The 27,517-nt window shown below is 40.0% G+C and overlaps 1 long non-coding RNA gene across 2 annotated transcripts in view; it reads left to right on the top strand.

The window, feature by feature from the left end:
• The window catches only part of LOC132393280 (uncharacterized), a 96,484-nt gene that overhangs the window by 12,660 nt on the left and 56,307 nt on the right, over positions 1-27,517 (top strand). The window contains exon 1 of one of the 2 annotated variants that reach the window (XR_009511816.1): positions 10,446-10,950. The exons of the other annotated variant lie outside the window; for it this stretch is intronic. This is a non-coding gene — a long non-coding RNA (uncharacterized LOC132393280). Of the gene's footprint in view, positions 1-10,445; positions 10,951-27,517 lie in introns of those variants that run through there. 2 annotated transcript variants of the gene reach the window in all.

The raw sequence follows: 27,517 nt of genomic DNA, 5'->3' as shown, positions 1-27,517 counted from the left end.
AGATTGTAAGTGCAATTACAAAGAAAGCATGGTTGCACCTCTGCTTCCTTCGAAGTTTGTGAAGATCCAGCATGACATCTACAATTTTGACAAAATTCTGTAGATGTGTGGTGGAGAGCATATTGACTGGCTGCATCATAGCCTGGTATGGAAACACCAATGCCCTTGAATGGAAAATCCTACAAAATGGTAGTGGATATGGCCCAGTCCATCAGGGGTAAAGCCCTCCACATTGTTGAGCACATCTACTCAGAGGGCTGTCACAGCAAAACAACATCTATCAGCAACAACCCTTACCATCCAGACCATGCTCTTTCTCACAGCTGTGATCAGGAAGAAGGTACAGGAATGGAAGGACAACTTATGGGCTCACTTTCAAGGAGTCTTCTTCTCATGTTCTTAGTTGTTTATTGTTTAGTTACTTATTATTATTATTTCTTTTTTATTTTGTATTTGCACAGTTTGTTGTCTTTTGCATATTGGCTGTGCGTCCACCCTGTTGGATGCAGTCTTTCATTGATTCTGTTATGGTTCTTGGATTTACTGAGTATGTCCACAAGAAAACGAATCTCAGGGTAGTATATGGTGACATATATGTACTTTGATGATAAACTTAATTTGAACTTTTCTTCCCATGAAGATAGGCATAAAGTATTATTTAATTTCTCTGCCACTTCCTTTCTCCCAGATGCCATTTCTCCTGAATCAGTCCACAAGGAAATCTTGTTAGCACTTCCTAATCTTTTAATTTTTACATTTTAATGGAACATCAGTCAGCTTGTACATTTCTCATCAGATTAATTCTGTTTCCCTATTGATGTATTGGTCCTTTTATTGCCGAATTATGATGTTTCTAATCCAATGTTTACTCCTCTTTTTGACAATGTTGTTCCTGGGAAAATAAATCACTTCATTATTGAAATAAATAAATTTTCTCTTATTTTGAATATCTTCTAAACAATTCCAATGACATTAGCTCTTTCACAAACCTGAAGATGATTTCACTTGGTCCAGGATGGGAAGGTTTGTGAATGATTTCAAAAGTGAGGCAGATTAAATAGTCAGTGATGATGTTGATTTAGCTGGTTGGATGGATTCCATCAGATTGTTTTTTATGACACCAGAGGAGGTTTCAGAAGGATGAGGAAATTAGCAGGTCTCTGATGGAGAAGGGCCTCCAAGAGGACCACAGACTGTCATGATTTGGAGGCTTGTGTGCCTCAATGATCTGGAGAGCTATTTTGGCTGGAGTCAGGGCTTTGTGCATTGGCTCTTGGTGGGGTCACCCATGCCAAACAGGTCTAAGGGTAGAAGCAAGACTAAGAGTGGTCCACTGGTCCTCCAGGTTTGGGGGTTCAGCTCAGGGCTAACAACCTTGATTAGTAAAACAAAATTGCCATGGAAACACTGATGAAGAATCCTTCTACACCTGAGTGTGATGGTATTCCTGAGTCTCCATCCAGGATTTGCATGGCTGACAGTAGTGAAAAGCGAGAGGAAGCTACTGGCATGATGAACACCGTCAGAGATGGAGGACCTTCATTGCTGCCCTAAGCACCAATGGCATGATGGGGTGCTAGGAGGAGGATGGAGAATGAGAGGAGACAAGCCAGACAGAAACTGGTGTTGTCAAAACCAGGGTCATGGGCTAAGAGGAAGAACGTACCAAATAGCCTCTAATGACACAAGAGTAGAATACAAACAAGCTAGTGCTTTTTGGGGATGTCAAAATGGAATAGAAATTGAGCCGATGGACTTGAGATCACAGTTTGCTTATCTAGACAGCCGCCACTTTATTTGGATGTCTGGGATCCACTTACTTTAAAATTGCATCAAACTAACACTGGGTGTTCAGCCACATTTGTTTTAATGGCAACTCATTCATCACACAAAAATGGCTAGCCAATAGCTGAAATCTTTTCCAGGGTATTTACATTTCATACCACTAACTTCAGGGTGCTAAGGGGTGAGCATCACATAAATACTTAACCTTAACCTTCAAACCTGATAGTAAGGGGCTTGTTTCTGAATTTCTAAAATCAACACAAAATCTAAATCTATAGCCTCATTATTGCTGAAATACTTGAGCTGCTAATGGCATGGAACATGAAGCTGTGATTCAGATCTGTCCACCAATGTGGCAATAACATAAAGAGCAATCTTATCCTATCCAGTCCAGGCCCACAAAAATGAAACATGAGAAACTAACAAGTAACAAATATAAACCCAATAAAGATTAAATTGTCTCTGTTTAAAGAATTGGACTTTGATGCTGTGCATGGATATACAGAAATAGATCATAAGACAATCCTAAAAAAAATTGTTTGTACAACTTAGCTGCTTCTTTCCCATCTTGGTCTGGATTGTTATATTCAAGTTAGGAGTATCATCTCTCTTCTAAAATAAAATACAACAAAATAATTTCACAGTGCTACTTTTTTATGAGTCCTTTATTTTAGACTTTTTTTGCAATAACCTTAAAGTCAAAATCGAGTTAGTTGTCATGTTTACAAATACCTATATGCACAGATGGAATGAAAGCTTACTGTAGCAGCATCACAGCCACCTCACATTATGTTAAGCGTGTTCATGAGAAAAACATAAATTACACCCTATTTCATACAAGAAAGCAACATCAGAATAAAAAACGCTATCTTAGTGCTACGTGGTTAAAGTCCCTAAACTATAATGATTATGGTTTCGCCGGTAGGTTCAAGAACCAACTGGTTGAAGGGAAGTGGCTGTTCTTGAACCAGTTAGCGTGGGACTTCAGGCTTCTATATCTCCTGCTCAATGGTAGCGGTGAAAAATGGCATCATGTGGATGGTGGGGATCTTTGATGATGAGTGTTGCCTCCTTGGGGCAGAACTTCCTGTAGGTACTACCAGTGATGGGGAAGCGTATGCCTGTGATGTACTGGGTAGAGTACTCTACTCTCTGCTCCTCCTTACTTCCCTTCATATTCCAATTGACTTACCAAACCACGTTGCAGCCAATCAGGATGCTTTCAACAGGGATTCGATCTGCACTTGACCTGGCATTTGAGTTCTTGTTGTCCAGATGATCCTGGGCAGAGAGAAGAGCCATACAAATCACATAAGCTGTTGACCTGTTGCGACGCTAGGCAAATTGGGGCAAATCCGGGTCATCTCTGAGGCAGGAGTTGATTTGTTTTATAACCAAGCTCTCAAAGGGCTTCATTGCAAATAATTTAAGTGCCACGGGATGGATGTCATTGAGGCAGATCACCATGCTCATTTTGGCAACCTGTACAATGGATGCTGTTTTGGAGTTGGTGGGAAGGTCAGATCGCAGAAGTGAAATGTTGAATATATCCATAAATGGCAACTGTACTGGACACCTTTTGTGGATTTGCCTCCTTGAAGGATGGCTGGAGGTCAGCCTCAGAGATTGAAAATATAGTGTCACTGGAGATGTGGGTGTGTCCTTGCCCCCCATCAAGGCTTGCATAAAAGGCATTGAGCTCAACCAGGGCTGATGGCTGTTGCCACTTCTGCCACCTGATCTCGCCTTATAGGAAGCTGCATTGTGCAAATTCTGGTGCAGCTGTCGAGCGTCCATCTGTGATTTCAGTTTAGTCCGTAAGTCCCTCGTTACAGTCACAATGGCCTTCTGGAGGTTGTGTCTGAATTTCTTATATAATTCTGGATCAACAGCCACAAATCTAGCTCTCAGCAGATTACAAATCTTCTAGATTTGAACACAAATGTCATCAATATAAATACAGCCAGAGAGAGACAGGACCTTTGTCCCATGGTCTACACACCAATCCAGTCTCCATTTAGAGTAATACTGAACTAATGCCATTTTATCCTCCTCACTCTCCATCATTCTATCCGTCATCTACACATTAGGGACACTTTGCAGTGGCTAGTTTAGGACTTTGGGATGGGGGAGGAAGAGTCTGGGGAAAATTTAATGATTGTGATACTGAGCGGAACAACCCCTTCTGGCCCTTCGAGCTGCACCAATCAGCGATCCCTGATATAACCCTAGCCCAATCATAGGACAATTTACAACCAGCAATTAACCTACTGGCCGGTACTATGTTTGGTTGTGGGAGGAAGCTGGAGCACCCGAAGGAAACCCATGTGTCACAGGGAGAACGTGCAGACTCCGTGCAGACAGTGGTGGCAATTGAATCCAGTCACTGGTACTGTAAAGCATTGTGGTAACCACTATGATACCGTGTCACATGCAGAGAAACATGCAAACTCCACACAGGCAGCACGGTGGGGGGTGGTTTCAAGAATACTATCTATGTCACTGCACTGATCCAAGCACAAACAGGCCATTCAGCCCATTGAGGTCATGCTGTGTTTCAATTAGAAGCTGACACTCATAGCTCTTAGATTTTAAGGTGCTAACAAGCTGGAATCTCTGCCATCCTTTACAGCAATAATTTCAAATTAGAATCTGCTTCTAGATCTTTGCTTTCCATTGGCACCATATGGATCGACCAGAGAGCACGAGGGCCTGAGTTTAACATGGCATCAAAACACAGCACCTCTGATAATGCAATGCTTTTTCAGTTCTGTAGCACTGGCAACAATATTTGTACTCATAGGCTGGAGCGTGATCCTGTTAAATAAAAGCCAAACATTATTCAGTTATTGATTAAAATGACAAAAAGTTCAAAAATTATAAGCACTGTTTTGTCAGAAGTTAACACCAAATACAGGTAAATGATTTAAAAGTCAAATTAAATGGTATTAATATATTATTACAATGAGTTGTGCTTAAAGGTACAGCAGTTAAAAGGAACACTTTATCTTTCTCTAGTGTATCTGATACAGAGTGGATGATGTCAGACATTATTTTTTCCCTGAAAGATACCACAGTATGTAACTGTAAACCCATGGACAACTCTGTGTGCATAGTATTGACAATGTGATCCACCATGCGCTATAAATATAAAACTAATTGATGGTTCACACTTTGTTCTCTGAAGCTGCATCTATTAGTTAATGGCAGCCGGGGGTCCTTAGGTCCCTGACTATACACGAAGTAAGTCAGTCACTCTCTCTTTGAACTAAAACCTCAATGCCCACAATTGATAAACAGCATAAACTATCAAGTAAAATAATACCTATACAAATCAGACTAAGTTCAAGAGTGGGGTTTATAATCTGAAATATGACAAACTGTACAGCACTGCTCCAGTGGAAGCATATTTACTTAATATCTGACTGTGTGCAATGTGTGAATGTTACACTTTGACTTAATCAAAGAGACAAAGGTTGGTCCTGATAACCACCAAAGGTCCAGCCGCACAATAGCTGAAACCTCCCTTGCAGTTATCTCTGTAAGATAGTTTGATTTTTATTCTACAGAGTAAAACAAATTGAATCAGCGGCTCATTTATTTCTCATGACGTCAGTGCCCCTGTCTGGGATCCCATGATGAACCTTCCTGACAGCCACTTTCTCCAGGTGTCAGCCAGCCACATCAATTTCTGACCTTTCTCATCAGCCTGCCTCCACTTATTGTTTGCAAATAAAATCACCATGACATTATAATTAGCAATAAAAATATGCCCCATCCCGTCCTCACTTCCATGCAACATTATTTGTCCTCATTGATTTGCCTTTCAATTAAAAATGGGCCATTTATATTGCCAATCCCTCTTGATTTATCTTCAGCTGTGCTATCTTGCTTCAACTTGATTTGAAAATTATGATAATGTAGATGAGAGAAAGGTAATGTGTGATAGACCCCATTTCACCTTGTGCTAGCTTCTGCCAACCTTAGCTTATCACAGTATATTGCCAGTATACATTGGAAGAAAAGAAAAAGTTCATATTTTAAAAACATAGAAATACAAGAAGTCCGGTTTTAGTGATGGGGGGAACAAGAATCAAAGGGCTCAATAATGATCAGTTTTGGTTGGTGTGGGTTACAGGGAGCAGCGACAGTACTTTGAATCATGGAAGATATTTTAGTGTCTCCATGAGGTTTTGACAGCAGGTGTGTTGCACAACGTTATGTCCTTGATCTAAACTTGATTGTTTAAACTTTAAAGGGACATTAATATTTATGAATCAACAGTCTGTACTGGGTTGCTGGGTTTATAAAAATGGCTATCCATGACATAGATGTGCTTTATTCATGTACATATGATAGTAAATATATTTCTGACTCTTAATATAAATACATTCCATCACCATAACTGTTTATCACAATGCAGTTTCAATCACTTTGCATTGCTGAATTTGCTTTTGTAATTGCCACAGAAAGTTATCAATAAAAACGAAATGTTTCTTTATGACAAAAGTTGTGGGAACAGGACCTGATCCCTGAGCCTGAAAGGAACAGCCCAAAACATGTCAGATATCAGGGTTCTTTATTATTAACAATCACTAACAATGCCAGGCACCTTCTTGGAGAAGGAATTTCAAAGATTAGGCCACTATTTCACAGATTGTGAAGTTCGGGTAAATTCTTTAATGAAGAAAGGTCTGCATATAAAATGGTTTGATTTGAAGAAATGAGGTGCTGCCAGAATTGAGATAGTGTGCTTCCTCCCATTATCCATAAACACATAAGACATAAGATATAGGAACAAAATTCGGCTATTTGGCCCATCAAGTCTCCTCCACCATTCAATCACGGCTGATTTACTTACCTGCTCAATTCCTTTTTCCTACCTTCTCCTGGTTACCTTTAACCTCCTAACAGATCAAAAACATATCAAACTCCACTTTAAATATTAATTCCCAACTATTTGGTCTCTGTTGCAATAAATCCCACAGATTTACCACTCTCTGACTAAACAAGGTTCCTCCTCTTCACTGTTCTAAAGGCACATCCTTGTATTTTGAGGCTGTGCCCTCTAGTCTTAGACTCTCCCCACAGTTGGAAACATCCTCTCCACGTCAGCATTATATCCTTGCTTTTATATTCTAATCCTCTTGAAATGAATGCTCACATTGAATTTCCCTTTCGTACTATCAACACAACCTACAAGTTAATCTTTAGGGAATCCTGCACTTCCGATTTCTGAATTCACTCCCCATTTACAAATTAGTCCACGCCTTTATTCATTCTTCCTAAGTGCATGATGATATACCTCGATATGTTTATTGAAGTGTAACAAACTGTATTCCATCTTCCACTTCTTTCTCCTTTCTCCTAATCTCTCCAAGTCCACGTTGCTTCCTCAATACTGCCTGCAGCTCTGCCGATCTTTATATGGCCACAAAGCTGAGTGCTTTGTGCTGGTGGGACTAGGTGAGAGTAAGCGTTTGGCGTGGACTAGAAGGGCCGAGATGGCCTGTTTCTGTGCTGTAATTGTTTTATGGTTATAAAGCCATCAATTCCAGTATTCAGGTCATTAACATGTAACATGAGAAGTAGCAGACCCAACACTGGCCCGTATGGAACACTGCAAGTCCCCCACAGACAACGTGGACAAGCCCCGTTATTCCCACTCTTTGCCTTCTGCCAATCAGCTAAGCTTCAATTCATGCCACTATCTTTTCTATCATATCTTAGGCTCTTATCTTGTTCAGCAGCCTCATGTGCAGCACCTTGTCAAAGGCCTTCTGAAAATCCAAGAAAACGATATCCACTGACTCTCCTTTGTCTATACTGCCAGTTATTTTCTCAAAGAATTCCACCGGATTTATCTGGTAAGATTTCCCTGATGAAACAAGGCTGATTTCTACCTATTTTGTCAAGTACGCTGAAACCGCATCCTTAATAAAGGACTCTAAAATCTTGCCATTCACTGAAGTCAGGCTAACTAGCCTATAACATTCTTTCTTCTGGGTGACATTTGCAATTTTCCAGTCCTCTGGAATCATTCCAAAATCTAGTGATTTGTGAAAGTTCATTACTAATGCCTCAACAATTTCTTCAGCTTTTCTTTCAGATCCCTGGGGTTCCCCTGGTTCCGGTGACTTGTCCATCTTCACAGCTTTTAGCTTTCCAAACTCCTTCTCCTTCGTAATAGTGGCTACACTTACTTCTGTTCCCTGACACTCTCAGATTTCTGCCATTCTGCTTGCATCTTACACGATGAAGACTCTTGCAAAAATTTATTAATTTTATCCATCATTTCTTTGTCCCACATTGCTATCACTATCAGAGTAGTCTGATATCCACTCTTCCCTCTTCTTTATTATCTTGGTATCTTCTTTTATATTATTAGCTGGCCTACATTCATGTCCTTACTCTCCTCCTTGACTTTTTTAGTTGCCTTCTGTTGGTTTTTAAAAGCTTCCCAATTTCTAGTTCCCCACTAATTTTTTCCAGATTTTGTGCTTCCTCTTTTGCTCTTATGATGTCTCTGATTTTCTTTGTCAGCAACGATTGCCTCAGGCTTCTTTTAGAATGCTGCTTCTTCTTTGGGATGAATTGATTCTGAATTACTCCCAGAAAATCCAGCTGCTCTACCATCATCCCTGCTAGTTTCCCCTTCCAATTAACTTTGTCTATCTCCTTTTTCATGCCCCTGTATTTCCCTTTACTCCACTGTAATAGTGATACATCCAATTGTAGCTTCTCTCTCTCAAAATGCAGTGTGAATTCCATGGTATCATAATCACTTCCCCATGAGGTTCCTTTACCTTAAGTTCCCTAATCAGGTCATACTTCATTACACCACATCCAACCCAGAATTGCCTTTTTCATAGTGGACCTGACCACAAGATTTCTGCATGCTTCAAATAGAACCGGACACATCAGAATAGCTCCCTCCTTCCTCAATTGGTGCCAATGTCCCACAAATTTAAATCCACTTCTCCCACTCCAATCTTTGAGCCATGCATTTATTTCTCTGAACATATTAATATGTGGCAATTTGTACTCGACTCAGGCAACAATCCAGGGATTATCACCTTTTTGCTTCTGCATTTGAATTTAGTCTCTAGCTGCTGAAAATTCCTTCAGCAGAACCTCCTCCCTTGTTATTCCTATGTCATTGGTGCCCCCGTGAACTATGATAACTGGATCTTTCCCCTTCAAATTCCAATTGCTCTGCCAGTCAGATGCGATGTCCCAAACCCAGGCATTTGGCTTCCTTCTCATCCTTGGATCTCTTTGATCACTAGCTGATACTAGGAGACTGGCAACAGCATGATGTTGGAACTAAGAGTGATGCTGCTGGTGCTCTTGGCTTCAGATTAAAATTAAAATGTGAAATTTTGAATTTAGTACAGTATTTGAATATTAATATTGAATATTCATATCCACTTGGTACCATAAGTACCTCTTAACAAACAATGAATTTCTGTTGATCCTGAAAGCATTATTCAGGTAATTCGATCAGAGTATAATCACGCTGATACTATACAATATGGCTGCTCTTGACTTTGGTCGGAAGTGTTATCAATCAACAATGCATTTCATAGCCATGTTAGTGGTGTATTGAACAGGTGGGGAATCCGATGGCAGGGACACAAATCAAAACTTGACCTCAATAGTGATGGGCTTCCTGAGTGTTGTTGCAATCAGTATAAATATGTGGTGAGTTTCCTATCTCATTAGCCTTGGACAGGATTTCAGGGCTTTGGAAGTGCCACAGATTTACATGATCAGAGAATGGCTCAAAGGTTGGAGTGGGAGAAGTGGATTTGTATTTGAGGGATATTGGTACCAATTGGGGAAGAAGGGAACTATTCTGATGGGATCAGGTTCTTTAGAGCATCTTGCAGTCAAGTCCACTAGGGAAAAGGCAATTCCGGGTAAAGTCCACATAGTCAGTGCCTGTGTTGCTCTGTAACCAAATTTTTAGTTTCCGGATGGTGATGATCCTCCAAGTGTGTTGGTGCTGATGACAGTAACATTGCTACAGGTCAAAAAGAAAATGATTAATTATTTTACTGCTTTAACTTCTAAAACCATTTCCCAAGAGATGTTCTTAATTAGACCTAATAATCAATGGAAGTGGCTAAGTTAAGGACAGCAGTTGGTCTTAGGAAATTTATGTAGCATTTTTAAACTTCATGGATATATCTCATCGAGAATTTTATCTTCAACTGCTTTGAATTCTGCTGTTCTATCCTCCAGAAAATGGTAGAAATGGGCAAATTGCTAGGAAACCTTTTAAGTTCCTTCAAATTCCATTTTAAAGGGCAGCCTGCTATGATACATTTAGAAAAATGTGCTATTCATAAAATGGAATTAATTGTCTCAGGTAAAATTGTCATAATGCTATGACTGATTATCTGTTAACTCCCTGTATGATATTTTATAACCCGATATTTCAAAAGTGTTAGCTTTGCCATTTGGGTTATTATAATGCCTAACCTCTGAATTTTTGACTTAAAATGTTTCTTTTCATTTAAAATCTATCAGCGATGGAATTTTAAAAAATGTCTCAGAATGTAATTTTTTTGATAATTTTTATACTCTGAAGAGGATTTGCTCAGATCTAACAGAAATAAAAAAAACCTATGCTATCAACAGAAAGGGGGCAGCATCTGGAAAGCAAGTCCATTATTTTAAATTTTCTGACAACAATCCGGTGTAGATTTGAAACGCTGTTCACATAGCACCAGAGGAAGTTATGCCCAGTGATGAGACAGTGAAAGAAAATGAGGCAGGTTCACTAAACCGTTGTTTGCAGTACATCTTCCTTCTTAGAATAATTCAGAAGGAAGAACATGTCCAAAGCACCTAACTAGGGAATGGAGCTACAGAGTTCTAGCACTTTGAGAGGCTTTTGGAACAGAAAGAGAAATTGAAACTAAAGACTTACAGGCTCATTTTGTGGTCATGAAAAATTACATAAATATCTGACCAATCAATTAAATCTTTCATTGGCTGCTTATGATACATTGTAGAAAGAATACCTGTTTTTCAAACTAGCTCTTCCATTTGACTAATTGAATAATGCATTGAAATAACTAACATTGCATTCCGAAATGGTTTTGTACAAGTTCATGTTGCTTATCCCTTGGATCATAATGAGGACTTCCTGCTTGAGTGAGTACAAAAGTTCATAATTATGTTTTATTGCCCTATTACAATAAGCTGATCCTTAACTAATACAAATTTTATATAACTAGCAGTTTTCTTTCTTCTAGTTTTCAAGTTCAATTATTTCCTTCTACCATTCTAGTCACAGATATTTTCTATGATTTGAGATATTTTTACATGTAACTTTAGCTGGTTGACCTGAATTGTGCCCTGCCTTCAGCCTATGGTCACAGTAACCTTTTGCAGCCACAATTAAGGCCCACGCCCTTTTATTGAAGCTGCCCAAGAAACTAAATGACCCCCAAGTGGTAACTAGGTCTCAGGTGATGGATCCTGTGGGCCTGTCCCCAGAATGGTATGAAAGCCTCTCAACACCGTATGCTGTCAAAGGACATTTTAACTGTTTTTAAATGTCTTGAAAACGAAGTGATATTTTAGAACATAATATATTTACATAGTTTTACAATTTACAAAAAAAGTTTAAAAAGCAAATAATACAAAAAGAAGAATTTATTTAAAACTCACTATATGATATAATTAAGATAGCTTTAATTAAAATAAAAGTGATTAGCAGTAACGTTAATTACAATTACAAAAGAATTAGCTGGATGTAACTTTTCAATTTCAGGTGGCAACCCATTCAAATAAGGTCACACTAAAATGCCAACTGAGTGGACCCAGCTTTCAGTTCAGCATAACTGACACCCACTCATGGATTTACTGCTGAGTCTGATGATTGAGCAGCAGGTTTGTTGTGCTGGTACATGACCTCCATCACATTCTTAACTTTCATGCTACCTTGCACAATTATGGAAGCCTGGAGCTCAGTGACCCACAAAGAGAATTCTGCAGGCATTTCTCTTTTCAACTGCGAGCTCTCAGTGAATATGTTCCACCCTAGTGGGAATGCAGACAAGTTGCAAGACAGTAAACTTATTGTAAGCCATATCCTAAAGCAAAAACTACCTAATTTATCAATTGAACCCGTGATACCAAGCACATTTTAGCATTAAAATAGTTTGCAAAGTATTAAATTTACACAAACAACTTGAATTACAAAGTAAACTAAACAGAATTAATGAATTGAACAACATGATCTGCAATGAGGCGAAATTAATTCTATAAACTATGCATAAAGAACATAAGCAGGGATGAAAAGATTAATTTAACGGTTAATACTTGTTATGTTAACATTTTTCTGAATTAGTCACATGCTCAGGACAGCTTTAAGACTGTTTACATTAGATTCATGTTATACTTCAATCAGGGAACTGCATTTTGCTGCAAGGCCAGCATTATTTGCCCACCTTAGTTTCTCTTGAGAAGTTGTTGGTGAGATGCCTTTATGAATATTGTGTTCTGGGTTTTGACCCGATGATCAGGAAGAAATGATGATACATTTCCAATAAGAGTTGCATCTAATTTGAAAAGGAATTTAAGTTTCATTGATGTTCATTTCTCTCCTGCCACTCCTATCCTTTTGGGAGGAAGGGGTTGTTGGTTTTGGAGGTGCTGTTAAACAAACCAATGAGTTACTCATAATCATTGTGACTGAGGTGTTTAGACAGACAGAAAATGATTGCTTAGTGTGGTGAATGGGTTACCAATCTGGCAGACTGCTTTATCCTGAACAGTGTTTCTTCAGTTTTAGAGTCTGCAAGAGGAAAGTTTCTCTTTCTCCTGGTGCTAGTGGAAGATGGTTTTTCAGCCTGGAGGCCAAAGACCAGTGTATTCTCAAGAGTAGATGCTCGACCTATTGTCATCTATATCAGGATTTGGATGAGAATGTACAAAGCATTGTTAGTAAGCTTGAAGGTGATACTAAAGCAGGTGGTGTTGAGACAGCAAAGATGGTTGGTTATCAGGAATCATAGTGAGATCTTGAACAGCTGGGTAAATGGATCATGGAATAGCAAATGGAATTTAATATGAATATGTGTGAGGAGTTGCATTTTAGGAAGATAATTCTGGTTAAGACTTTCATGGTGAACTGTAGGGCTCTTGTGAGTGTTGTAGAACAGGACCTATGAGTACAAGGATATGGTTCCCTGAATGCAGTGAGAGGGTGGTGAATAAAGCTTTTAGTACTTGGCCTTCATCATTTAAGGCTCTGAGTGTAGAAGTTGGGCTGTTATGTTGTACCTGTGCAAGACATTAATAACCATATAACTATTTAACAATCACAGCATGGAAACAGGCCATCTTGGCCCTCCTAGTCCATGCTGAACTCTTAATCTCACCTAGTCCCACCTACTCGCACTCAGCCCATAACCCTCCACTCCTTTCCTGTCCATATACCTATCCAATTTTACCTTAAATGACACAACTGAACTGGCCTCTACTACTTCTACAGGAACCTATGTATCCTATTTGGAATATTGTGTTCAGTTTTAGTCACCTTGCTATAGGAAAGTTTCCATTAAGCAGGAAACAGATTGGGGCAGATTTTCGAGAATGTTGCTGTGACTTGAGGAATGGAGTTTTGGGCAAGGTTGGACATGCTAGGCTTTTTCCCTTGGAGCCTAGGAGAATGAGGGGTGATTTTATAGAGATGCATATAATCACGAGGGGACTAAATGGGGGAAACGAGAACTAGATAATATAGGTTTAGGGTGAGAAGGGAGAGATTAGATTGGACCTGAGAGGTAATTTCTTCACCCATACAGTCCGTGTATGGAATGAGCTGCCAGAGGAAGTGGTTGAGGCACATCCATCAAAAGCTCTTGAACATGTACATGGATAGGAAACGATTAGAGGGGGGAATAGGCCAAACACAGGTAAATAGGAATAGTTGTCTGTCTTTTACCTGCTCAGCTATCTAGAGCAGCCTTTCTCAACCTTTTTGCCCTGGTGGACCCTTGGAATAATGTTCAGGTCTCAGGGAACCCCTGCATAAAATTATTATATCGACAGTTCATGGTACATTAGCATGATCAATAAGTTTAGGTATAATAATCCAAAAATAATTGTCAATGCTCTTTTGAGTAGAGAATAAATTTTTAGCCAACATTTCTAGAAAGAAAACAAATAATTCAGCTTAGCTTAACTTTCTTGAAATTATTCTCTTTCTTTCCCATTCATAAATTTCAAAAACTCATAAGGCAAATATAATAAATTTTCTGTTAAATAACTTGCTTAAGTCAAAATGGGATTTTATTTTTCTAAAGGTAGGCTCGGTAGTTTTAATTTAAATAAAGATTGTAAATTGATTTTAATCAATGCTATGTACAACATGAAAATTTATTGACAATGTTGAATAGTAAAGTTACTAAAACCATAAGCCAAAGCAATATGCATGAAAGTACAGCCTAAAACACAATGTTACACAAGACTTTGAAAAAACACTTTCTTACTAAGTGATATGATCAGATTCAAATATAGGCCTAGCGTGTGAAATCTATGCCGTTTTTTGCTACACAAATACTCAATTCTGGGTCAAACTTGAGATAAGCACACACAGATTTCACCTTCAACTGAAATGAGGCAATTTCTGTTCTTGCTCTTGATGCTTGTTAGACAAGAAAAAGCTTGCTCACACGTGTAAGAAGTTGAAAACTGCCACAAAATGTTCATTGCTTTCCTATGAATGACATATACTCTTCTTTCACTGAAATCCAGAACTTGTCCAGGGGCAGGTCAGTAAATCCCATCTTGAGGACACTATCAGACTGCAGCTCACTAAGTTCTTCCTCTTCTTTCAATGTCAAGTTCTCAAGCTGAGCAGAAGATTCAGAGAAGAGCTCCCTCACCTAGTCACACACTTGTGTTGCAGGGGAGGAAAAATTGTTCTACAGTTCTTCCAGGTGGCTTTCAATAAGACTCGAGACTTTCTGATACCCTGCCATACTGGGCTGAGGGACCCACTGCCTACCACTGTGAGTGCTAGCGTCAGGCATTATACAATATGTTTATTTTTAAAATCATGAGCTCACACGAACCCCTCGTGACCTCTTGCGGAACCCTGGGGTTGAGAAACCCTGATCTAGAGCATTTATGTGGTTCGTCAAGTCAGGTGGCTGATGATGAGAGTTTGACAATATTGCCATTGAATGGCGTTGGGAGTTGATCAAACTTTTCCTTGTTAGAGGTGGTTAATGCCTCATACTGTGGATGGGGCAAATGTTACATACCATTTATCTGCTTGTGCCTGCATGTTGTGTACATTTTGCTATGCATAGGATGGATTATTTCATTATCAGTAAGTCTGTGAATGGAATTTAATGTATTTCTGTGCTTATTTGTAAATATCCTCACTTTGTTATGATGGGAGCAAGGTCTTGGAAAGAAGATGGTTGTACCTTGGAAAATGATCTGAGAAATTTCAGCCGTGATGTTTGAGTCTGAGTTGATTGGCCTTCAAAGGCCATTGGCATCCCTTGTATGACTCCAGCCAATGCAGAGCTTCACCCCTGATTTTTGTTTTTCCACAGCTCCTTGATGTCAGATTTGATCAATTACAGATTGGTTCTTCTGATCACAGTTACTTACACTAGCTTTATATTAATGATTTATTCAGATGACTGTTCTTAAATCCCCTGACTGCTGTGATGGATTTAAATTCTGTTCTCCACATCCTTAATATGCTATTTCATAAGATCATAAGACATAGGATCAGAAGTAGGCCATTCAGCCCATCTAGTCTGCTCTGCCATTCCATCATGGCTGATTGATCATCCCCCTTAACCTCATTCAACCACTTTCTCCCCATGACCTTTGACAACTTGAATAATAATGAACCTATCAACTTTCACTTTAAATACAACCAATGATTGGGCCTTCACAGCCATCTGTAGCAATGAATTCCACAGTTTCACCACCCTCTGGCTAAAGAAATTCCTCCTCATCTCTTTTCTAAAGTGATGTCCTTGTATTCTGAGGCCGTGCCCTCGGTCCTACACTGCCCCACGGATGGAAACATCCCCTCCATGTCCATTCTGTCTAGGCCTTTCAATATTCAGTGGATTTCAATGAGATCCCCCTTGTTCTTCTAAACTCCTGTGAGTACAGGCCCACAGCCATCAAACGCTCCTCATACGTTAACCCTTTCATTCCTGGAATCATTCTCATGAATCTCCTCTGGATCCTCTCCAATGCCAGCACATCTTTTCTTAGATAAAGGGCCCAAAACTGCTCACAATACTCCAAATGCAGTCTGACCACTGGCTTAGAAAGCTTCAGCATTACATTCTTGCTTTTATATTCTAGTCCTCTCGAAATGAGTGAACATGAAACGTAGAGCATAGAAGAGTACAGCACAGGAACAGGCCATTCGCCCCACACCAGCTAAAAAGAAAATCAGATACACCCTCTGACCTACACCGTGTCCATATCTCTCCATCTTCCTTACATCCATGTGCCTATCCAAATGCCTCTTAACAGCCTCTGAAGTATTTGCCTCTACCCCCATACCAGGCATCCACGACTCACTCGGTAAAAAACTTACCCCTCACATCCCCTTTGAACCCATCCCCTCTCACCTTCAATGCATGTCCGCTGGTATTAGACATTTCAACAATGGGAAACTGATACTCCCTGTCTACTCTATCTACGCCTCTCATAATCTTATAAATCTCAATCAGATCTCCCCTCAGCCACTGCCACTCCAGAGAAAACAACCCAAGTTTATTCAGCCTCTCATTACAGCACATGCCCTCTAAACCAGGCAGCAACCTGGTAAACTTTCCTCCTCCTTGACCTCTAATACTATATTTGCCTTCTTTACCACTGACTCAACCTGCAAGTTAACCTTTAGGGAATCCTGCACAAGGGCTCCCAACTCCCTTTGCACCAAATTTTTGATTTTCCTTCCCATTTAGAAAGTAGTCTTATCCTTTATTCTTTCTACCAAAGTGCATGGCCACTACACTATATTCCATCAGTCACTTCTTTGCCCATTCTCCTAATTTATCCAAGTCCTCCTGCAAATTCCCTGCTTCATCAACACTACCTGCTCCTCCAGCTACCTTTATATTGTCCACAAACATGGCCACAAAGCCATCAATTCCATTATCCAAATCACCATCACTGATCCCTGCTGAACACCGCTAGTCACCGGCAGTCAAACAGAAAAAGTCTCCTTTGTTCCCACTCTTTGCCTCCTGCCAGTCAGCCAATCTTCTTTCTATGCTAATATCTTTCCTGTAATACCATGGGCTCTTATCTTGTTAAGTAGCCTCATGTGTGGCAACTTGTCAAAGGCCTTCTGAACATCCAAGTTAACAAATCCACTGACTCTCCTTTGTCTATCTTGCCTTCCGACAGATATGTCAAGCAAGATTTTCTCTTCAGGACTTTGGCCTATCTTGTGCCCTGAAACGTCACCCTTAATAATGGGGTCCAGCATCTTTCCAACCACTGAAGTCAGGCTAACTGGCTTATAATTTCCTTTCTTTTGCCTCCTTCCCTTCTTAAAGAGTGGGGTGACATTAGCAATTTTCCCATCCTCAGGAACCATTCCAAAATCTTGTGATTCTTGAAAGCTCATTACTAATCTCTTCAGCCACCTCTTTCAGAACCATTGTGTGTAGTCCATCTGGTCCAGGTGAATTATCTAACTTCGGATCTTTCAGCTTACAAAGCAGTTTCTGCTTAGTAATAACAACTACACTTAATTCAGCCCCCAGACACACTTGAATTTCTGGCATACTGCTAGTTTCTTCCACAGTGAAGAGTGATGCAAAATACTTATTAGGTTTATCCGCCATTCCTTTGTCCCCCATTACTACTTTTCCATTCATCCCATTTTTTTTTGGTTTTATTCTACACAATCAAATAAGATACTAATCAGGAAAAACTTGTTTGATATGTATGGCAAAATAGCATCAGGAATGAAGCTCCTGGAATAAAACTAATTTGTGAAGAGTTGTTTTTCAGAATGGATTGAATTATAGATTGGACTTCCCTGGGGTCGGTTGGTATTATAGAGAATTTAATCAATAATTGAGGATATATGGGCCTGCAAACTGGATTACATCAGAACCAGGTAAAATTCGTGCCTACACGAAGGCTTGCAGTGTGCAAAATCATGGGCTCCACAAAAAAGACTGCAGGTACTGAAAATGAGGAGTAACATACAAAATGGTGGAGGAAGTGTCTCAACCCAAAAAATTGACTGTCCACATCCCTCCATAGCTGCTGGCTGATCTGCTGAATTCCTCCTGCATTTTGTGTGTTATTTCACAGGTCTAATGTGTTAGTTGCCTGTGTACTCAAGTCACAATCATGGCCTTTGCGACAATGAGACTTAAAATAGGCTTTTATACCAAGGAAGAAGTAATAGCTGGAGTGTCAGCAAAGGAAACTTTGGTTGATGTACTGCATAGGCTATAAGTAGAAGCAGTGGAAAAAAAGTTGTACTTCAACCTACGGTAATCACTTTGTAGAGATAAGATGCATCCTTTGTTGCCGAGAGTAAGGGTAGAAGTTCCAGAAACGTTGGTCATAATCTTCCAAACAGCTGCAGATATACTTGGCCAGAGCTGAAGAAATAGAGAAATACAAATGTTGCAATCATTTACGAAAAGGATTGCACAGAAAAAACTAACAACCACAGGCCATTCGGTTTAACCTTAGTGTAAGGGAAAATTTTATTAGAGACTATAACCATATAACCATGTAACAATTACAGCACAGAAACAGGCCACCTCGGCCCTTCTAGTCCATACCGAAACTTACACTCACCTACTCCCACTGGACCACACTCAGCCCATAACCCTCCATTCCTTTCCTGTCCATATACCTATCCAATTTTACTTTAAATGACAAAATTGTACCTGTCTCTACCACTTCTACTGGAAGCTCATTCCACACACTACCACTCTCTGAGTAAAGAAATTCTCCCTCGTGTTACCCTTAAACTTTTGCCCCCTAACTCTCAACTCATGTCCTCTTGTTTGAATCTTCCCCTACTCTCAATGGAAAAAGCCTATCCACGTCAACTCAATCTATCCTCCTCATTATTTTAAATACCTCTATCAAGTCCCCCCTCAACCTTCTATGCTCCAAAGAATAAAGACCTAACTTGTTCAGCCATTCCCTGTAACTTAGGTGCCGAAACCCAGGTAACTTTCTAGTAAATCTTCTTTGTACTCTCTCTATTTTGTTGATATCTTTCCTATAATTCAGTGACCAGAACTGTACACTATACTCCAAATTCGGCCTTACCAATGCCTTGTACAATTTTAACATTACATCTCAACTCCTATACTCAATGCTCTGATTTATAAAGACCAGCATACCAAAAGCTTTCTTCACCACCCTATCCACATGAGATTCCACCTTCAGGGAACTATGCACCATTACTCCTAGATCACTCTGTTCTACTGCATTCTTCAATGCCCTACCATTTACGATGTAGGTCCTATTTGGATTATTCCTGCCAAAATGTAGCTCCTCACACTTATCAGCATTAAACTCCATCTGCTATCGTTCAGCCCACTCTTCTAAGTGGCCTAACTCTGCAAACTTTGAAAACCTACTTCATTATCCACAACACCACCTACTTTAGTACCATCTGCATACTTACTAATCCAATTTACCACCCCATTATCCAGATCATTAATGTATATGACAAACAACATTGGACCCAATACAGATCCCTGAGGCACACCACTAGTCACCTGCTTCCAACCTGACAAACAGTTATCCTCCACTACTCTCTGGCATCTCCCATCCAGCCACTGTTGAATCCATTTTACTACTTCAATATTAATACCTAACGATTGAATCTTCCTAACTAACCTTCCATGCAGAACCTTGTCAAAGGCCTTACTGAAGTCCATATAGACAACATCCACTGCTTTACCCTCGTAACCTCTTCAAAAAATTCAATAAGATTTGTCAAACATGACCTTCCACGCACAAATCCATGCTGACTGTTCCTAATCAGACCCTGTCTATCCAGATAATTATATATACTATCTCTAAGAATACCTTCCATTAATTTACCCACCACTGATGTCAAACTGACAGGGCTGTAATTGCTAGGTTTACTCTTAGAAACCTTTTTAAACAATGGAACCACATGAGCAATACACCAAGCCTCCAGCATCATTCCCGTTTCTAATGATATTTGAAATATTTCTGTCAGAGCCCCTGCTATTTCTACACCAACTTCCCTCAAGGTCCTAGGGAACATCCTGTCAGAATCTGGAGATTTATCCACTTTTATATTCCTTAAAAGTGCCAGTACTTCCTCCACTTTAATTGTCATAGTTTCCGTAACTTCCCTACTTGTTTCCCTTAGAAAATTCAGTATCCTTCTCCTTAGTGAATACCGAAGAAAAGAAATTGTTCAAAATCTCCCCCATCTCTTTCGGCTCCACACATAGCTGTCCACTCTGATTCTGTAAGGAACCAATTTTATCCCTCACTATCCTTTTGCTATTAATATAACTGTAGAAACCCTTTGGATTTATTTTCACCTGACTTGCCAAAGCAACCTCATATCTTCTTGTAGCTTTTCTAATTTCTTTCTTAAGATTCTTCTTACATTCTTTATATTCCTCGAGCACCTCATTTACTCCATGCTGCCTATATTTATTATAGATCTCCCTCTTTTTCCGAACCAAGTTTCCAATATCCCTTGAAAACCATGGCGCTCTCAAACTTTTAACCTATCCTTTCAACCTACCAGGAACATAAAGATTCTGTACCCTCAAAATTTCCCCTTTAAATGACCTCCATTTCTCTATTACATCCTTCCCATAAAACAAATTATCCCAATCCACTCCTTCTAAGTCCTTTCGCACCTCCTCAAAGTTAGCCTTTCCCCAATCAGAAATCTCAACCCTTGGTCCAGTCCTATCCTTCTCCATAATTATATTGAAACTAATGGTATTGTGATCAGTGGACCCGAAATGCTCCCCAACACATACCTCCATCACCTGACCTATCTCATTCCCTAACAGGAGATCCAAACACTGCCCCTTCTCTAGTTGATACCTTTATGTATTGCTGCAAAAAACTATCCTGCACACATTTTACAAACTCCAAACCATCCAGCCTTTTACAGAATGGGCTTCCCAGTCTATGTGTGGAAAATTAAAATCTCCCACAATTACAACCCTGTGCTTACTATAAATATCTGCTATCTCCTTACAAATTTGCTCCTCCAATTCTCGCTCCCCATTAAGTGGTCTATAATACACCCCTATAAGTGTTACTACACCTTTCCCATTCCTCAATTCCATCCAAATAGTCTAGATGAGCCCTCTAATCTATCCTGCTAAAGCACCGCTGTAATATTTTCTCAGACACCTCCTCCTCTTGCCCCTCCGACTCTATCAAACCTGAAGCAACGAAATCCAGGAACACCTAGTTGCCAATCCTGCAACCATGTTTCACTAATAGCTACAACATCATACTTCCAGGTATCAATCCATGCTCTAAGCTCATCCACCTTTCTTACAATGCTCCTGGCATTAAAATAAATGCAGTTAAGAAAATTTCCACCTCTTCCTGACTGTTTATCCCTAATGATGCGATCAACTTTATTATCTTTTTCTTCCTTCTCCCCTACATCTTCGGTCTGAGCGCTCCCCTTCTCTATCACCTGCCTATCCTCCCTCACAGACTGTCTACTAGCTTTCTCTATTTGTGAACTAACCTCCTCTCACCTAGTCTCTTCAATTTGATTCCCACCCCCCAACCGTTCTAGTTTAAAGTCTCCCCAGTAGCCTTCGCAAATCTCCCCGCCAGGATATTGGTCCCCCTAGGATTCAAGTGTAACCCATCCTTTTTGCACAGGTCACACCTGCCCCAAAAGAGGTTCCAATGATCCAGAAACTTGAATCCTTGCCCCCTGCTCCAATCCCTCAGACGCGCATTTAACCTCCACCTCAATCCATTCCTACTCTCACTGTCGCATGGCACAGGCAGTAATCCCGAGATTACTACCTTTGTGGTCCTTCTTCTCAACTGCCTTTCTAACTCCCTATATTCTCCTTTCAGGACCTCTTCCCTTTTCCTACCTATGTCATTGGTACCTATATGTACCACAACCTCTGGCTCCTCACTCTCCCACTTCAGGATATCTTGGACACGATCAGAAACATCCCAGACCCTGGCACCAGGGAGGCAACCTACCATTCAGGTCTCCTGATCGCGTCCACAGAATCGCCTATCTCACCCCTTAAACTATCGAGTCCCCTAGTACTACTGCCTTCCTCTTCCTTTCCCTACCCTTCTGAGTTACAGGGCTGGACTCTGTGCCGGAGGCATGGCCACTGTTGCTTGCCCCAGGTAGGCTGTCCCCCCCAACAGTACTCAAACAGGAGTACTTATTGTCAAGGAGTACAGCCGCTGGGGTACTCTCTAGTACCTGACTCTTCCCCTTACCCCTCCTAACCGTGACCCACCTGTCTTCCTCCCGTGGTCCTGGTGTGACCACCTACCTGTAACTCCTCTCTATCAACTCCTCACTCTCCCTGACCAGATGAAGGTCACTATAAAGGATAGATTTAGCCAACAGTTGGGTAGGTGAGGATGAATTAGGAAAAGCTGGAATATACGTACAATCGGCAAGTCACATTTCAATAACTCTATTGAGTTTTGATGATGTAACAAACATAGTCAAAGCAAAAAAAGATTAATGAGGTGTACATTAACCTTCAAAAGGTGTTTGATATGTGTGGCAAAATAGCATTAAGAACGAAGCTCTTGCAATAAAATTAATTTGTGACTCTGTTACAAGAAACAGAGTTACAGTGAAGAATTGATTTTCAGACTGGATTGAATTATTGATTGGACTTCCCTGCGGTAGGTACTAGGACTACAGGGTTTATGAAAGCATCTTAGACTTGGGAGAGCAGTGCATAATTTCAGATTTGCAGATTAAACAAAATTTGAAAGTGTAGTCAACTGTAGTAAGGACAGTTATAGTCCTCAAGAGAGTATGAATAGGTTGATGGACTAAGCAGATTGGTGGCAGGTAAAATTTAACATAGAAAAATGTAAGTGTTATGTTTTGGTAGGATTATTAATAGAAGATAACATAGAGTGTACAAATCTAAAAGGGTAACAGGAACCAAAGATATTAGAAGATTAAATGTGCATAAACTGAGACCTGTTGAAGGGTCTCAGCCAAAATGTGGACTTTTTATTGCTTTTCATGGACTGTGCCTGATCTGCTGTGTTTTGTTGTGCTACTCTGGACTTACAGTATCTGCAAAATCTCTCGCACTTATTCATAAATTGCTAATTTAAACCATGAAGTGTCTAGATGGAATAGGTAGATAGAAACTGTTCTGTTTGACAGAAAAGATGAGCATCACAAAATATCAAATGAAGATATTTGGCAAAAGAACCAAACGTAGCAGGAGGAAGAGCTCTTTTTACATAACAAATTAAGATCTGGAATACACTGCCAGGGAAAGAAAATGAAGAAGCTCAAAGAAGTGGCAATCAAAAGGGAATCAAATATGGGGTTGAGAGGGGTTAAAATGTGGGAGTGTGGCGACCCACTTCCTAGCGCACTCGAACCGGCTCACAAATAGCCAGCGCGCCGGCATAAAGGCCAGTCCCAAAAGTGCACCAGGTCTGCTTCACTAACAAAGGGAAAAGCTCGCGCGGGACTGTGAATACGTCCCTCCTACAGCATCCACGCCTGGGGAGGGCGGGATCAGGGAGGCTTTAAAGCAAAGCCGCGAAGTTTGAATAAAATCTTCTTTATCTGCAGATTACCGACTCCGTGTCGTTATTTCAGCACTGCATGTAGAACACCGCTACAGGAGTATGAAGAGAAAGCAAGGGAGTTGGACTGGTTGATTTGCTATTGTACGGAGCTGACATGGTTTCTTTTCTCACTGGAACCTTTTTGTGAATCGTTGAAAATCTTTCAGCTTGGATAGAAGTTGAAGTCATAGGAAGGTTTCCGAGATAATTGGGACAATCAGGAAGAGAAAAAGTTAGAGGCAACCTGAAGAAGACTCCCAATAATGTAAAAGCAATATTATACTTTCCTTGGGACCAATGGTTTGATTTCCAGATGCCTGATCAAGTTGTGGATGGCAGATCGTGCATAATCTCATTGTGCAAAGTGGACCTCCGTTTGCATTTACAGCAAAACTGATGCTTGTTTGGAGGAACTCAGCAGGTCAAACAGCATTTGTGGGGGAGCGGAATCTTCTTTGTTTCAGACTGAGACAGTGTAGCTGTTGTTTTTGCCTCAGATTCCAGCAACTGGCTCTTGTGTCTCCTAGTGGCTGCTTTTGCCTGATTCCTTAAAGACACCTGGAAAAGCACAGCTAAACCTGAATGTAGTGGTACTTTGTTGTCTTATGAGTGTGTCACCCTATCCTCAGCATTGGGCCTCAGGCTACGTCCACACTATGCCGGATAAATCCGTAACCGAAGCTTTTTCTCTTCATTTTTACCCTCCGTCCACACTAAAATGGTGTTTTCGTCCCCCGAAACCAGAGCTTTTCAAAAATGCTTTCAAAGGTGGATATTTCTGAAAATGCTGCTCAGGCAGATCAGTGTGGATGGAGTAACTGGAGACTTTTGAAAACGCTGTCGGACAGCTATTTCATTGTTTTCTTGAACGCAACCTAACAATTTCAGAACAGATGGCAACGAGACTGAAGCCAGGAGAGTTAGCAATGTACTCACCAAATACTTTGACCCATAACTTATTGAATAAATAAGTATACTGTAATCACTGCCTTCTTTTCTGTCCTTGCTTATATGAAGGTGGTTTACCTATTTATGCAAGTACTTCTCTGACAATAGATGTGTAACAGCCTAATGTAACATTGTATGGAAATACAAGATAACACTGATGCAACATGTTTTATACATTTAACAAGGTGCTTTATTAATGCAACAGAGTTGGTCAGTTTTTCAATGTTCATCGTCAGCTGGGTCAATCTGTCCATGAACTCTCTGTCAGTTGCCGCCATACGCTCCAGTATTTGTTTTTTTTTAGTTTTAAGTTCTCCCGTGCGAGAGCCAACAGCTGTCCATCATTTTAAGTTTTTCTAGTCTGTAACTACACAAACGTGCACTTTTATGGCGAGATTCGATACCAAACATGTCGCTTGTTTTCGGTAGATGTGTCCTGCGCATGCGCAGGAGGAGGAGATTTGCTGAAATTTCCGTTTCAGTGTGGACAGAGATACTTTCAAAAAGGCATAGTGTGGACACCTATCGTTTTTATGCGAAACCGGCGTTTTCAAAATTATCCGGTCTAGTGTGGATGTATCCTTAGTTCCCTGCTCTAAGCCTCTGGTAGGATTCCATTATGTGACTACAATGCTTATTTTAAATCACAATAACGAGCTGTTGGAGCAGACGGACTTAAACATAGATCTGTGAAAAAACTAGATACTAATATTACATACTAATCTGGAAAAATTAACCAAACCAGCAAAACACAGAAAAAATCTTATTTCTTGCTTAGTTCTTACATTGTTGTAAGAATGTAATCATGAATAATTTTTTTTTGCAAATTTTGAGCACTTAGTAAAGAAATAGAAAATTGTAAAATATTGGCAATGCTAGAAATCAGAAGGTAATTGGCAAAGAAATATTCAATCATAAACATCCAACAGAAGAAATTCATCCTCATCTCCTTTGTAAGGGATAAAAGTTTTGCCTCAAAGTTTAGATTCCCCTAGAGGGAGCAACGTATATTCTCAGCATCAATAAGTAGAGTTGTTTTCTTCTCATGACGGATAGCTGACTTGTACAATTTTCAAGTTATGTGCAATCTGGAAATCAGCCACTTCATGAGTTTCTGATTAAAACAAGATAAGCACCGGTACTTCAGAAAATTGGAGAAGATGGCAACATGCATAAAATGGGTTAAATCCTGTGCTTATCTTTGCCTTTCCATTGAATATTGCCTTCTATAATACAACATAGAGTTTAAAAATGCAAAACAGTCAGGCTCTTGCTAAAATATATTTACGTTGTCCTGGATTCCTCCAGTATCTACTTCCAGTCAGTAGTATGAAGGCGTTCAGCTCATACAAGCAGATTCTGACCAGTCCCCTCCGGCTAAAGCAAACGTTTTTTTTCCTGAGGGAAATAGTCAGTTAACCACTTTGTACTTTTAGGGAGTATTCAGCGCTATAGTTGCTATTACTGTAAAAAACACAATTTCACAAGAGCTACAAATCTTCCAGCTTGAATCAGCTCGAGTTAAGCAGCATTAAAATACCAGCCTAGTAATTGCCCTTTATTTTTCTGTGCAGTAAGAGCTTATAGATTTCCAGTGAGCTGTTTGAGTTATCTTAAAAAGTCACCTGATTTTAAATCAGATTCCAAATATTAACAAGCAACAATTTTTAAAGTCTTTGCTGCTTGGTAATAAATTTAAAGTAGTTCATGTGAACATTTTCCTTCTTTATTATTTTTAGCTTGGTATGGAAGTTAAAAAACTTGAACACTTTAGTATGGAAAATCTTTCGCAATAGTAGTTCTACAAGTTGGGTGGATGTTACTGTGCAATCTGTGCTTTGTGATTCATATTGAGTACAAAACAATGGCTTTGGTTTGCCATTTGATAAAAAAAAATTAAAATAAAAAAACTGTAGATGCTGGAAATCTGAAATAAAATTAAACTACCGGAAGCCTGCTGAACGTTTCTAATACTTACTGTTTTTTATTTATAATTGATGAAATTACTTGCATTGCTTTAATAATTACCTATCAAGCCATAAGTGTGGTATTCCATTTGGAACTTTTAATGAGTTGATAATCTCACTGTGCAAATCTCGAATTAGTCACAGAACACGGAGTCCTAAATCACACGGATGAACGTCACCATGTCATTATTTCACTGATCACATGGTTACGCATGAGTATGAAGTGTTAAATTCTGATTTAGAGAGAGAGAGAGTGCTAATCAGCCATTCAATTCAATTATTGTAATCTCAACCCAGGACCACAGAATAAACAATTGAGAGTTACTCTGCTAATTCAGACTATTTTGCAACTTGCCTTGCCTTGCCTTGCTCCCTTAACTCCTGGTGGAGTCATCGGGTGCCATCATGACAAGCTTTGCACCAGTCTGTTCCATCTGTCACGCTTGTGTGCCAGAGCCTGGGTCACCACAAATGTTTTCCCTGTCCATTCTTTAATGTTGTCCTCCATCTTTTTCTCTGTCTGCCTCTCCTTCATTTCCCCTCCACAGTTCCCTGTAGAAGGGTCTTTGCAAGGCCACTGGATCCTGTTACATGGCCGTAGCATCTCAGCTTTCTTTTCTTCACCGTTGTGAGAAGGTCTTCACAGGGGCCAATGTGGTGCTGGATGATCTTGTGGACCTGCTCGTTTGTGATGTGGTCCAAGTATGAGATGCCCAAGATGTTGCGATAGCATCTCATTTCCAATGCCTTTATCTTTCTCTGTAGCTCTGCTGTGAGGGTCCGTGTCTTGCATGGGTACAGGAAGATGGAGAATACCAATGCACACAGGAGTCTGATCTTGTACTTCATGGTGATGTTGCTGTCCCTCCATATTGCCTTGAGTTTGGATAGTGCAATCATTGTCTGTGCAGTTCTTACCAGGACTTCTGGTCTTGATCCTTCATCACTGATGTTTACCCCCAGGCATTTGAACTGCTGCACTGTCT

The sequence above is a fragment of the Hypanus sabinus genome, chromosome 4, assembly GCF_030144855.1.
Source record: "Hypanus sabinus isolate sHypSab1 chromosome 4, sHypSab1.hap1, whole genome shotgun sequence".
NCBI lineage: Eukaryota > Metazoa > Chordata > Chondrichthyes > Myliobatiformes > Dasyatidae > Hypanus > Hypanus sabinus.
The sequence above is the reverse complement of the archived record's forward strand: the minus strand, read 5'-3'. Positions and strand labels throughout refer to the sequence as shown.